We start from the raw sequence: 12568 nt of genomic DNA on the forward strand, positions 1-12568 counted from the left end.
CAAAGTAGCAGCAGTGGGTTTCTCTCCGCTGTGGTGTAGCTTCCATCTATGGAGGCAATCACAGAGGGGCAAGGTCCCTAGGGGAAGGGAAATTGAAGTTTTCATTATGTTAAGGAAGAAAGTAGGACTCAATTCAACAAACCTGCTTTTTTGCCTATTGTGTGCAAGGCACTCTTCTGGGTACTGAGGATGAAAAGACAAAACAAAGTAGTCCCTATGTTCAAAGTTTAGACCATTTGCAGACAGACAGAGCAGTGTTTGACTTTTGGATATTTCCTTTTGAGTTTCCTTGCTCACAAGTTGACCCATGATCTTCATGAAATAGCTAATTTGGTTCTGATTTTCTCATTGAAGTTGAGGTATGAGAAGAGTGGAGATTTAGGGAATTTCAATCATCTTCAAGTCACTGGCAAGAGTGCAAGCTTATCTCCCAGTTTCCTCCCTCCAAGGCTCCATTCCACATCCTTCCATGATTTTGCCACTCCAAAAAAACTTTAAAAACCAAAAATGGAAGACTATTAGGGACCCTGAATGAGCAAACAGGAACTTTTACTATGAGCACAGTACTAAACTATCTTCAAAGACCAAATGACCCAAAATCATCCTAGGGGTATGTGGAGGATGGGAAGGGGCCCTCAGTACTTGGGCAGCAACTCACAGACAGATGCCTTGAACAAAGACTCTTATGGGATACACTGTTGCTTCTAGGAAGTCAAATTCCAAAACAGTTATCTAGCCAAACACAGGTTCAGCTGTCCATTTAGCGTGCCTCTAAGTATATGAGGTACAGATAACTGAAGAGGACAAATCACTCATTCATCATGTGCTGAAGGTCCTTTATCTCCTACCTCATTCATCCCAGAAGCCACTAAATCTCTCTATGGAACTTCCTTTTGCTCCAGTCTCTATCCCAAGTAGCACTTGCTTCCAGACAAACCCTCTTCACAGCCTTCTTTTTTTCTCATAAGCTTCCTGCCAATCGTTTGCACACATTATTCGATGTCATCATCTACCTTCCTCCTCCCTGAAATGACCTCACCACAATTTCCCACATGAGGAAAATGAAACTCTGAAAGGGGACAGAGCTGGCTCCCTTGGACAGTCAGTGACAGATGGGAAAGTGTCTACTCAACCAACTCCTTTCCAATATTTTAGCAGCCTTTTGAGTGTCCACAGCCACCCCAGTGAAGACACATAGAAGTCACTGTATACAGAAAAGGGTGCCATGTGTCCATGGCTATACAAGATACTTAAAGGCAAGGAATTTGACTTAGAAGTCCAGTATTCCCTTGTCTTCCCAGTCCTCTTCAGTACATTACCAGAAGCTCAGTGTTAAGAAGAAAGATGATCATGAAAAGCGCATGCATACACACAAACACATACACACAGATGTCTTGTGTGAGACAAGATGCTAGCTCTTTCCATGGTAGTTAGCTCAGGTGTCTCAATTTAGGAAAACTCTTTGACAGGTTTGCCTTCAAGAAACTGAGCTGAACCACAAAATCTAGAAGGTAATCCAGTGTAATTTGCCATTTCTCTTGCCTCCAACTAGCCTTAACCATCTCTGACAGCCTAGAGTCTAATATTTACACAGCTTCCTTTGAGTATTCACCCGCAACCTTTGACAAACCACCAACTAAATGGCCAATAAGTTCCCTTAGTCTCATCTCAATAATCCCAGCTGCAAATCATATATTCATGCTGTCCTGCTCAGCAAAAGGCAGAACCCTTCACAGACCCTCTTTTACCCCCACCCCCACACTCTACTTCCTACTAGAAAGGCTAGAGAGCTGGGTTCTTCCAGAGTACCTTCACCTTGTATCTGTGGCCCAAACAAAACAAAAACAGGTCAGGATTTCCCTTAAGAAAATCCCATGACAATATGGAAGACCAAACACTGATCTTCTCCTTCCATGGGGGGAAAGGGCTGAGACTATTTAGTGAGCAAAACAACTCCCCAGCCTCCTGACAAATTCCATCTTGGGGAGAAAGTATGATGTTTGTCTGAAAAGAGTGAGAATAGGCCACCTAATGTGGTGAACATTGCCTCTGTCTCCAGGGAAAGCAGCTAGGCAAGGAAAGCATAATGTCCATTCAGGTACCACGGATTTTGCTTTTATTGGTTCCCAGAGTTTGAAGAACCAAAACAGGTAGCAACCAATGGATCATCTATGACTCAACCTGTCATCAATGTTTCAGAGAGGGTCCTGGATTCAAATTCCATATCATCCTGAATTCTCATCCTGAAACTCAAGACATCCAATTTTTCCCCCTTGATCTTTCCTTACCTTCTCTTTTGAAACCTCACTCAGGAAACTTCCCCCATATTCCTTTGCACCTCTTTCTATTTGGGGTGCTTGTTTTCTATGGCTTCTTTTCTTAATAAAAAGGAAAAGATGGGGGAAATTTTATGAGGTGGGGGAGAGGCGTTTTAAAGCAACAATGCAGAAGAGAGAAAACTGAGAAGGAAGGGGGAGAAATCCTGAATAAAATAAAATCACCTACGTGCTGGAGCAGTAAGACAGAAAGATGAATAATGAGAGACTGCTGAGACAGGAGAAAGCATGGGGGAGGAAGAAGCTCTGAACTTTCCCTTCTCAGGCTGGGGAGAGATTTGATTCCCTGGGGAGAGGGTGGGGGGAAGGGGTTCAACTGACCTATAGCAAGGGAGATAGAAAGCTTTCGCTATCCTCCCTTATGGGGGAGACGACCCCCAGGGCCTCCTGTCTACAGGTCAACCCAGCCGGCGCCCAGACACTAGACCACGGCCTAAGGAGAGCAGGGAGGAGGGTGTGTTCGGGGAGTCCATACAAAGCCAGAAACGATTAGAAAGGGGCTCGGGACTAGGGGGACGAGGAGACGGCCCTGGCCCCCAAGAGGCCTCTATTCCTTTCTCGGCGCTGCCCGCGCGCGACCACCCTCCCGCCCTTATGTCCGTCCACCCAGTCATGCACACACACACACACACACACACACACACACACACACACACACACACACACCACACCACACCGCACCACACCGCACCACAGCACACACCCCTCCCCCAACACATGGCTAGAACCAAGCAACAGGGGATCGAGGCGAAACGGCTTGGAGCTGCTGGGAGGGGGCTGCCGGCACGCGGCTCCCGGCAGCTCGAGCTCCCGGGAACGTTCCACTGCCACAGGAACTGGCAGTCAATTCGCGACGCGACGTTCATCCCCGCGCCGTCTTCACGTTCAATCCGCGCCCCACGGCTCCCAAGCTAGGGCCGGGCCCCAGGTTGGGCTTTAAAGGGGGTAGGGGGAACCAGGACAACGAAGGGGCCGAGCCCGGGGAGGGGAAGAGGAAAGGAAGCTGGAAGGAGGGGGCGCTTACCCAAGACAAGCGAGGGGCGCTCCTCCACTCTCTTCCCTGTAGCCTGGATGGAGTGTGAGTCCCGCCTCTAGTAGCCCTGGAAAGCCACAGGCTAGGTGGGGTGACGGTGCTGGGACGCAGCTCTGGGGAAAGGGGTGCAATCTCGGGCTCCTGCTCCGGCTCTGGCTCTGGCTGGGGCGGGAGAAGGAGGAGAATGCGAGGCGCCGGCAAGCTTCCTAGTGGCCCGCTGCGAGAAATGCAGCTGTCCCTGCCCTGTCGGCGGAGACCACAAGTGGAACTGAGCGGGAGGAGCGGGGCTGGGGGCGGGCGGGGGTATGGGGGGGAGGGTGAGAGAGCCAGCCAGAGCAGAGGGGATCCCCCGCCCTCAGGCCCTGCTCACCCTGTCCTCCCGGGGCCTTTCGGATGAGATTGGAGTGCAGGGAATAGCCAAGAAGGCTTCCACAACCAAAGAGGGGGGAAGGGGGCGTTTTCAGTGGGAGGGGGCACACAGCGAGCCTCTCCTCTTAGGTAACACCACCTTTTTATCCCTCACTCCCCTCCCAGGTCTTTTTGGCCCGAGGTTGGGAAGATTAGGACGTCACCCTCAACTGGGGATGCTGGGGGATGGAGGGGGAGGAAGCATAGAGCCAAGCATCATACCCCTCCCCCATTCCCTATGAGGGAGAGAGGGAGGGGAACTGAGAAAGGAAAGGGAAATTAGAGGAAGAGGGACCTAGGCGCTAGATGGGAGGTAGGAGCCAGCTGCGAGGCCTGAGGGAAGAAGAAACTTGGTTTTTTGCGTTTCACCCCTCTCCCTCCCCAGCCCTCAAGGATCCGTGATATTCACAGAACTGGATGCTGACTCCCGGGAGAGCAGACAGCATCTTACCCCATGCTTTGTTATCCTGTATGATTTAATGGGTTCTTCCCATAAAGTATGAGCTGAAAACATTTATAAGTTTTGCATTTTGTTTTGTTTATTTCACTATACCAGGTAGCAATGGGGTGGACACTAGAGGCCTACATCTGTTATCCCTTTCTCACCTTTTCATATTACATATCACCAGAATAACAGGGAGGGGGGGGAAAGGGCCCACAAAAGTGGGGGTTTTTAAGTCAATCTGATCTGGATTGGAATTCACATTCTGCCATTTATTAGCTGGCTGATCTTGGGCAAGTCTCTGGGTCTCTGTTTCTTTATTTGTAAAATGAGGTTGATAATTGGGTGATCTCTAAGGTCTCTTGGAACTCCAAATTGATATTTTTTACACTACTTCCTTTGGTAATATTTGAAAGGCACCCTGATGTAGAAAACATGGGAGCTGGTAGATGGTGGAGATGTTAAATCACTGAACTTGGAGTGAGGAAGATTTAAATTCAAATATTAAACCAAACACTTACTGGGGCAAGTCACCACCTCTATCAGCTTCAATGTCCTTCTCTGTAAAATGGAAATAATAACACCTACCTCACAAGCTTTTTTTTTTAAGTATAGTGGGAGTGAGGGATTTGGAACCATCTCTCCCCACACACCAGTTAGTTGATTTAATTACAGAAAATAAGGGGTAGATAATAGAGGTAATGAAGTATTAAATATATTAAATGAAAAACAAAGACACCCTGTCATTTCCTGTGCAGTGTGAAAAAGTTTTCTGATTGAATAGGCAGGACAAAAATTAGCCACGTCCAAGGTGGCTTTTAAAGCACAAGCCTATCATGTACTCCAAGAAGATCAATGAAAAAAGAAAGGGTCCTTGTCCACTAAAATCGCAGCACTTTTTGTGGCAACAAAAAACTGGACATAAAGAAGCTGCCTATTAATTGGGAAAAGACTAAACAAATTGTGCCTGAGTATAATGGAATGTGACTATGCTATAAGAAATGATGAACATAATGAATAGAAAAACTGTATTTGAACAGATACCAAGGTAAGAAAGCAGAACCAAGAAAAAAATATGCATTGTTATAGCAATGTCTATTTTTAAAAACATAATGGAGCCATCACAACTTAATGATGCAAAATTATAATGACCAAACCTGTCCCTCAAGAAGAGATATGAGATAACAAATCTCTCCACCTCTTTGTAGAAATAGAAAGGTCAATGATATAGAACACTGTATATGTCAGACTTTTTAAAAGTTAATTTTGCAGAACTTTTTTTCTTCCTCTTTTTAAAACTCTTTTTTATAAAGAATGGCTCTCTGGGAGGGGGTGGAGAAAGAATGAGTGGGAAATACAAATGATATAAAAATAAAGGATATAGATGCACATCAAAAAATAAAAATTAAAAAAAAAAAAGCTTGCCATCCCCCCACATCAATTTCAAGATTTGGATTATATCTATAGAATGTGACTTATAGTAAAAGTCAGTCAGAGACAATACAGCTGGCAGAAGTTCCTAACAAGGCACATAAACACTCTGGGTAGACACAGAAATGAAACATTCAAGGAATGAGGTTTATGGCAGCTGAGAAGAGAGCTGAGCAGAAAGAGGAAGACCCAGGAAACTTAAATGAGCACCCTGCTCAAACAAAAGTAGATCAGAGAGTAGAATAGTATCAATTCTCCATGAGAAAATAAAAACTTTTGCCATTCCAGAAGAAAATGCTAATCAAACAAATAATTAGCCCTTCAGTACTGGAGCACTATATGTTTCCTACATATATGCCTATTGTATTCTAAGTTTGTACCTATTCCCATGTTGTGTGTATCTTTGGGAAAATGTTTAAGGAGAAAACATTTTGAAGCTACTGTTCTTACAGATAGTTCTTACATGTTCTTACACTCCATCATGAATGAAGTTCTGGGCCTGTGGTCAAGATAACTTGGGTTAAAATCTGGCCTCAGACATTTACTAGCTGTGTGATTCCAGGAAAATCACTTAAGCTCTGTCTTCCAGTATAACACAGTACCTGATACATAATAGGCACTAACTAAATGTATGTTCCCTCCCCTTCTGCTTTTTTGATATATTGGTAAATCTTTTTGTTTTGAACTAATTGTATCAAATTACTCAATCTATTAAAGGTAAGTTTACTAGCCTAGATGGCCAGTACTAGCTACATAAGGATTAAATGATATAGTATATACAAAATATTTTATAAAATACAAAAAATTATACAACGGATATCTATAATCATTACTAAAGTAATGTTTGATCACTACCTTGATACTTAATAGCTTTGTGACCCTATGCAATCAATCACAGAGCAATTATTAAGTGGCTACTATGTACTAGGTACTATGCAAGGCCCAGGATACAAAAATTCACTTCACTTACTGAATCTCTCAGCCTCATTTTCTTTGTCTGTAAAATTGGGATGATAGTATCCTACCTCTTTACAGGATTGTTGTGAGAATCAGATAATATCATATATACAAAACATAGCAAACCCAATATAAATATTTGGTCTTGACCTATTATAGTCTTAGAGGGTTGCTTGAAACACTAAGTGATCAAGTGATTTGCAGATTATCAGGACTTATTAGAAGCAAGATTTGGAAATACTTTAAGGCTGGAATTCAATCTACTCTGCCAGGCTAATTCTACCTTTAAATATTTTGAAGTAATGTTCAAATTTTGGTTTTGTTTGGTTGTATTGGTTTGTTGTTGTTTTTGTTTTTTGGGGGGAGGGGGGAGTTGTTTGTTTGTATTTGTGATTTCTTTGGTTTAATGAACTCTCAATGGTGAAACTCCCTTCACTGATACAATGGGATTTTTCTAAATATATTTTTTAAATTATAATTTAATTTTTACTTTCAATTCCACATTCTCTCTATCCCTCTACCTTCTTCCTCATCCATTGAGATGACAAGAGATATGATACCCATTACACACACACACACACACACACACACACACACACAGTCACATAAAACATTTCCACATTAACTGTGTCACAAAAAAGCAATGGAATTAAGAAAGAAAATTAAAAACATACTTCAATCTACTCTTGAACCACTGGTACTCTACCTGGAGGTGGTTAGCATTTTATATCATGAATTCTTTGGAGATGTGGTAGATTGTTGTATTGATCAGATTATTTCACAGTTGATCATCTTTACAATATTGCTGTTACTGTACAGATTGCTTTCCTGGCTCACTTCACTTTGTATCAATTCACATAGGTCTTCCTAGATTTTGCTGTAACTTTTCCCTTCATCTTTTTTTTTATAGTACAATAGCATTCTATCACATTCATATAATTTCTTCAGCCATTCCCCAATTGATAAGCATCCCCTTAGTTTCCAATTCTTTGCTACCAAAAAGAGCTGTCATAAATATTTTTGTACATATGGGTATTTTTCTATTTTTTTTATCTCCTTGAAGTATAGACCTAGTAATGGTTACCAGTGAAATCTTAAAACTCCTCCAAAAACTCAAGTTATATTCACCCACAAATATATATGGTACCCAAAGGAAATACAGAGTTGTGAAGAATACAATAGAAATGAATGACACATGCAGAGAACATATGCAGTCAAGACAGCTCATGTCTCCAGGATTGGATCCCTCTCCCCCACCCAAATCCTTTTTCTTCTCATGGAGAGTTCACTCTTCTCTCACCTGGACTTAGCATCCTTGTGAAATTTGGTTGCTCAGCTGGTCTGTCCTTTTTTGTAGCTCAGCTCAACTGCCAGGGATAATTCTCTTGATACCATTCTCTACAGCTCAAAATCTTTAAAAATTTTCTGAGACGAGGATCTGAGTTCAAATCTAACCTTACACACTTAACACTTCCCAGCTGTGTGACCCTGGGCAAGTCACTTAACCCCATTTGCCTCAGCCAAAAAAAAAAAAACAAAACAAACATATATATATATGGAAAATAGACTTAATAGACTTGGGTTGTGAGTCGAGGATCTGATAATGCCCCTCTCCAGCTCTGGTTAAAATAGCAGAACTTTTTAGGGGCCCTCTGAGGTAAGTGCATGCCTGAGTAAGGTAGCAGACCTCATCCTGCTGGCTGGTCTTCTGAGGACTAAAGGAGGGCATGTCCGGAGCTGGCACTTGGGAGAAAAAGCTGTTTCTAGGGAAGATGCCCCAGGCTCCCTTGTTCCAGACAAGTCTGCCAAAGCAACGTTGCTCCTCCTTCAGCTGGATGACTTCCCTTTCACTCACCAGATGTGGCTCACCCTTATATCTGAATAAATTATGCAGAAGAAGTCCTTGTTATAAAAAACAAAGACCACTACCTTCCCCAAGCACCTTGCAGAAGTGCCACTGCCCCCCCAAAAAAATGCTGGTTGGGGAGAAGGGCCCGACTTTGCTGACTCCCCCAGGACTTTCTCCGAGGCTGTCAGGGCTGGCCCAGTGTAGAACCTCCTTTTTCCCAGGGGACCAGAGTGGGAATGGATGAGTCAGGAACCCTTTGGCCTGCATGTGCACTCCAGTCCCACCTGTGGGGGTGCAGGCTGTGTCCCCAAAGCAGCTGTGCTCAAGTATTTCCAGACTGTTCTTTGGAAAGTAGTCTTTCACGCCCTTGAAGACCAAAATCTCCATGGAACCCTCCACTTCCCCATCTGGAATCATCTTTGCCCTTTCTGATTCTTTGTGGCACATACGTACTTCCCATGTTCAGTGTTGAGTGTGTGCCCCCGTGTCTCAGTGTCTTTGCACCTCCTGTACCTGACATGAGGCCTTATGCAAAATAGACCCGGGGACCTGAGATCCCAGGACCTCGGCATCCACCAACCTCTGACCTTCGAGGAGATTCTCTCCAGAAGTCCGAATGGGAGGCTGCCTTTCCCTGGTTAGGCTCCCAGCTTTAGGATCACACAGGAAGGGGATTAGGGACAGTGATAAAGTGGGCATGGGGCAGCTAGCTGGCACAGTGGGCAGAGTACCAGCCTGGGAGCTCAGAGGTCCTGATCCAGATGCAGCTTCAGACTGCTGTATGACCCTGCACAGGTCATTCAGCCCTGGTTACCTAAGGAGGGGAGGGGGAGCAAATAGGGATTATCTATACATTATCTTCCCTCAGAATGAATGAATGAATGAATTGGTCAGCGAGTAAGAAAGTGCCCCTCTGATATCTGTTCTCCAGTTCTTGTACACATAGAGTTCTTAGGAACTTGAACAAATCACTTTGTCCAGTGACAAGAGGAAATGAGGTTAGGGAAAGGGGTGGCAAATAATATAATATTTTCAAAGTTATTGTGCTGAACAAGTGTTTTTTATTAAGATTATGTATCCAAGGGCAGGAATGTGATAACAAAGATTGTCTTATTTCTGCAAAATGTTATTGTTGAATCACTCTTGGCTCTGGAACTTTATATCCTAATACCCTGTCATTATCATGTACTCCTTGGGAAGCAGAGGCAGAAGATCAAAATCTGTTTGCAGTTTTGTCCCATTGAGGAAGATGCACTTTATTTTATGTTTGCCTTCCTACTTAGGCTGTCCAATTAAAATTGTGCTTAAGAAATACTTTTGCTGTTGGTGTGCAAACTTTGGTGATTCCATCACTGGAATTAAATAGTCTCTTGTTAAGACCATAGCATTTCAAAAAATTGATTACTTGTGGAGAGAGGTGGAGAACTACAGCAGTGAAGCTTTATGAATGTATCTCCAACCAAACATCCTGCTCTCCCAGGACTTCTTTCTCGCTACTTGTCATTACCCATCGGATACTGGACCCATGGCTTACCTGAAATTGTTCTGTCACCAAACAAGAGAAACCTGTTTCATCTTGGCCACAAATGCTTCATTCTCTCATCAACACAGTGGTCCTGTGAGTGTGGATAGCATTTAGCTCAGTCTGTAACTTCTTTTCTATGACCCAACTTCACAGGAATAGAAGCCATGAAAGGGAAAATTATTTTAACAGAGGAGGGAAAAGCAGGTACTTGACCAGGAGAATTATCTTAGTTTCTTGTGTCCAGAGACTCACAGCCTCTCCTGAGCATTATCAGGAGCAAAGGAGATTTCAGATGGACCTTGCTTAGATGTTCTCCTTGGATACAGAACATAGTCTTCCTCCCCTGTCTCTTATACAGGTAACTCCTTATGATAACAGAAATTGGCCAGGCATGTGAAAATATTTATAATGTTGATCCCTCTTGACTGTTGTATTTTTGTAATAAAGAGTTTATTCTGGGTTTCAAAAAAAAAAAAGAATTTTCTGAGACAGTATGATGTTAAGTGACTTGTCTTGGAAACACAAGTAGATAGATATCAAAAGTGATATTTGAACCCAGTTCTTTTTGACTACTTTAGAGAGCATCTCTATCTACTTAACACACTGCTAATACAGAATTGTTAGCTATTATTAGTAATGATCTGCTGCAACCTATGTAGACCTTCCAGGCATCTCTCAGTAACCCTTTTGGTCACTAGCTAAGCTGTAGAAGCCCTAGATCTGCCTAGGTCCCTAGGTGGGACTTTCACTTAGTCTTAAAGGAGTAATTGCTAGAAATTCTACTAGTTAAAAAAGCAAAAATGTAGAAGAAAGGGCAAAATAGGAAAGTTATCAAGAGTTTTGTTTTGTTTTACTTCAGGCCAGGCCAGATTTACTCCCAAACATCAACAACCATCTTTGCCATCTACATCAGTTTCTATCTAGAAGGCTTTAAGAAGATTTTTCAGAACTATAATTGGTTTGATGAGCAATTTTTCCTGGAAGATGCAAAAAATCCACATGGTCTGGTTTTATTCTCCAAATGGAGCTTGCATGACTGTGATCCGACTTTATAATACAGAGTCCCATGGGACTTTCTCAATTTCAGTTTTGCCCTGCTGTTATAAATGCCCAGCTAAGTTTGTGAGAAGAGTAGAGCAATCTGAGAAAGTTTAAAAACCCATGGATATGGATAAAAGCATAGACAGAATTCCATGGATAATAATGGCAAATATCATTGGATTTAGAGACAGAAGGGACCTCAAAGTCCAATGCTCTCATTTGACAGATAGGGAAACTATAGCCTGTATAGACTTGACAATTAAAATTATATATCCCTCTACACAGTAAGAAGTAAACTCCTCATTAATGAAGAAATGCAAACAAAGATGGCCTAAAATGATATTATAAAGCAATGGTCATCAAAATTATTTGGTAAAGTCCTATTCTTTTTGTGCAGCAAAATAACTGTATGGACATACATACATATATTGTATTTAACATATACTTTAACATATTTAACATATATTGGTCTACTTGCCATCTGGGGGAGGGGAGAAGGAGGGGAAAAATTGGAACAAAAGGTTTTGCAACTGTCAACCCTGAAAAATTACTCATGCATAAATTTTGTAAATAAAAAGCTATATAAAAAAGTATTTGGTACTAAGAAGTAGTGGATCAATGAAATAGGTAGGTTCACAAGACACAATAGTCAAGGACTATAATAACCTAGTGTTTGATAAACCCAAAGACAGGATAAGAATTCACAATTTGACAAAAATTGCTGGGAAACCTGGAAAATACTATAGCAGAAACTAGGCATTTAACAATATCTAACATCCATATACCAAGATAAGGTCAAAATGAGTTCATGATTTAGATATAAAAGGTGATACTACAATCAAATTAGGAGAACAAGGGATAGTTTACCCCTCAGATCTGTGGAGAAGGGTGGAATTTATAGCCAAAGAAGAACGAGAGAACATTATGAAATGCAAAATAGATAATATTGATTATATTAAATTGAAAAGGTTTTGCACAAACAAAACCAATGCAGCCAAAATTAGAAGGAAAACAGAAAGCTAGGGGGAAATTTTTACAGCCAGTGTTTCTGATAAAGACATCATTTCTAAAATACAAAGAGAATTGACTCAAGATTATAAGAATACAAGCCATTCTCCAATTGATAAATGGTCAAAGGATATGAACAGACAATTTTCAGATGAAAAAATTAAAGCCATTTCTAGTCATCTGAAAAAAAATGCTCTAAATTACTATTTATTAGAAAAATGCAAATTAAGACAACTCTGAAGTATCACTTCACACTTCTCAGATTAGCTAAAATGACAGGAAAAGATAATGATGAATGTTGTAGGGAATGTGGAAAAACTAGACACTACTGAATTCTTGGTGGAATTGTAAAATGATCTAATCATTCTGGAAAGTAATTTGGAACTATGCCCAAAGGGCTATCAAACTGCCTACTCTTTGATCCAGCAGTGTCTCTATTGGGTCTATATTCCAAACAAATTTTAAAAGAGGGAAAGAAACCTACATGTACAAAAATATTTGTAGCAACCCTTTTTTCAGTGGCAAGGAACTGGAAATT

At 41.8% G+C, this 12568-nt stretch overlaps 1 protein-coding gene across 8 annotated transcripts in view; it reads right to left on the reverse strand.

Annotated features, from left to right (window-relative positions):
- CUEDC1 (CUE domain containing 1) overlaps positions 1-3902 on the reverse strand; it is a 123262-nt gene extending 119360 nt beyond the window's left edge. For 3 of the 8 annotated variants that reach the window (XM_074261870.1, XM_074261876.1, XM_074261868.1), the window contains exons 1-2: positions 3740-3898; positions 3361-3612 (exon numbers count right to left, since the gene is read on the reverse strand). The gene's annotated coding sequence lies outside the window, so the exon portion shown is untranslated. Of the gene's footprint in view, positions 1-3360; positions 3613-3739 lie in introns of all 8 variants that reach the window. The other 5 variants (XM_074261873.1, XM_074261877.1, XM_074261872.1 and 2 more) reach the window with 5 other exon arrangements.
- Between the last annotated feature and the right edge of the window lie 8666 nt (positions 3903-12568).

Source organism: Sminthopsis crassicaudata, chromosome 4 (genome assembly GCF_048593235.1).
Source record: "Sminthopsis crassicaudata isolate SCR6 chromosome 4, ASM4859323v1, whole genome shotgun sequence".
NCBI lineage: Eukaryota > Metazoa > Chordata > Mammalia > Dasyuromorphia > Dasyuridae > Sminthopsis > Sminthopsis crassicaudata.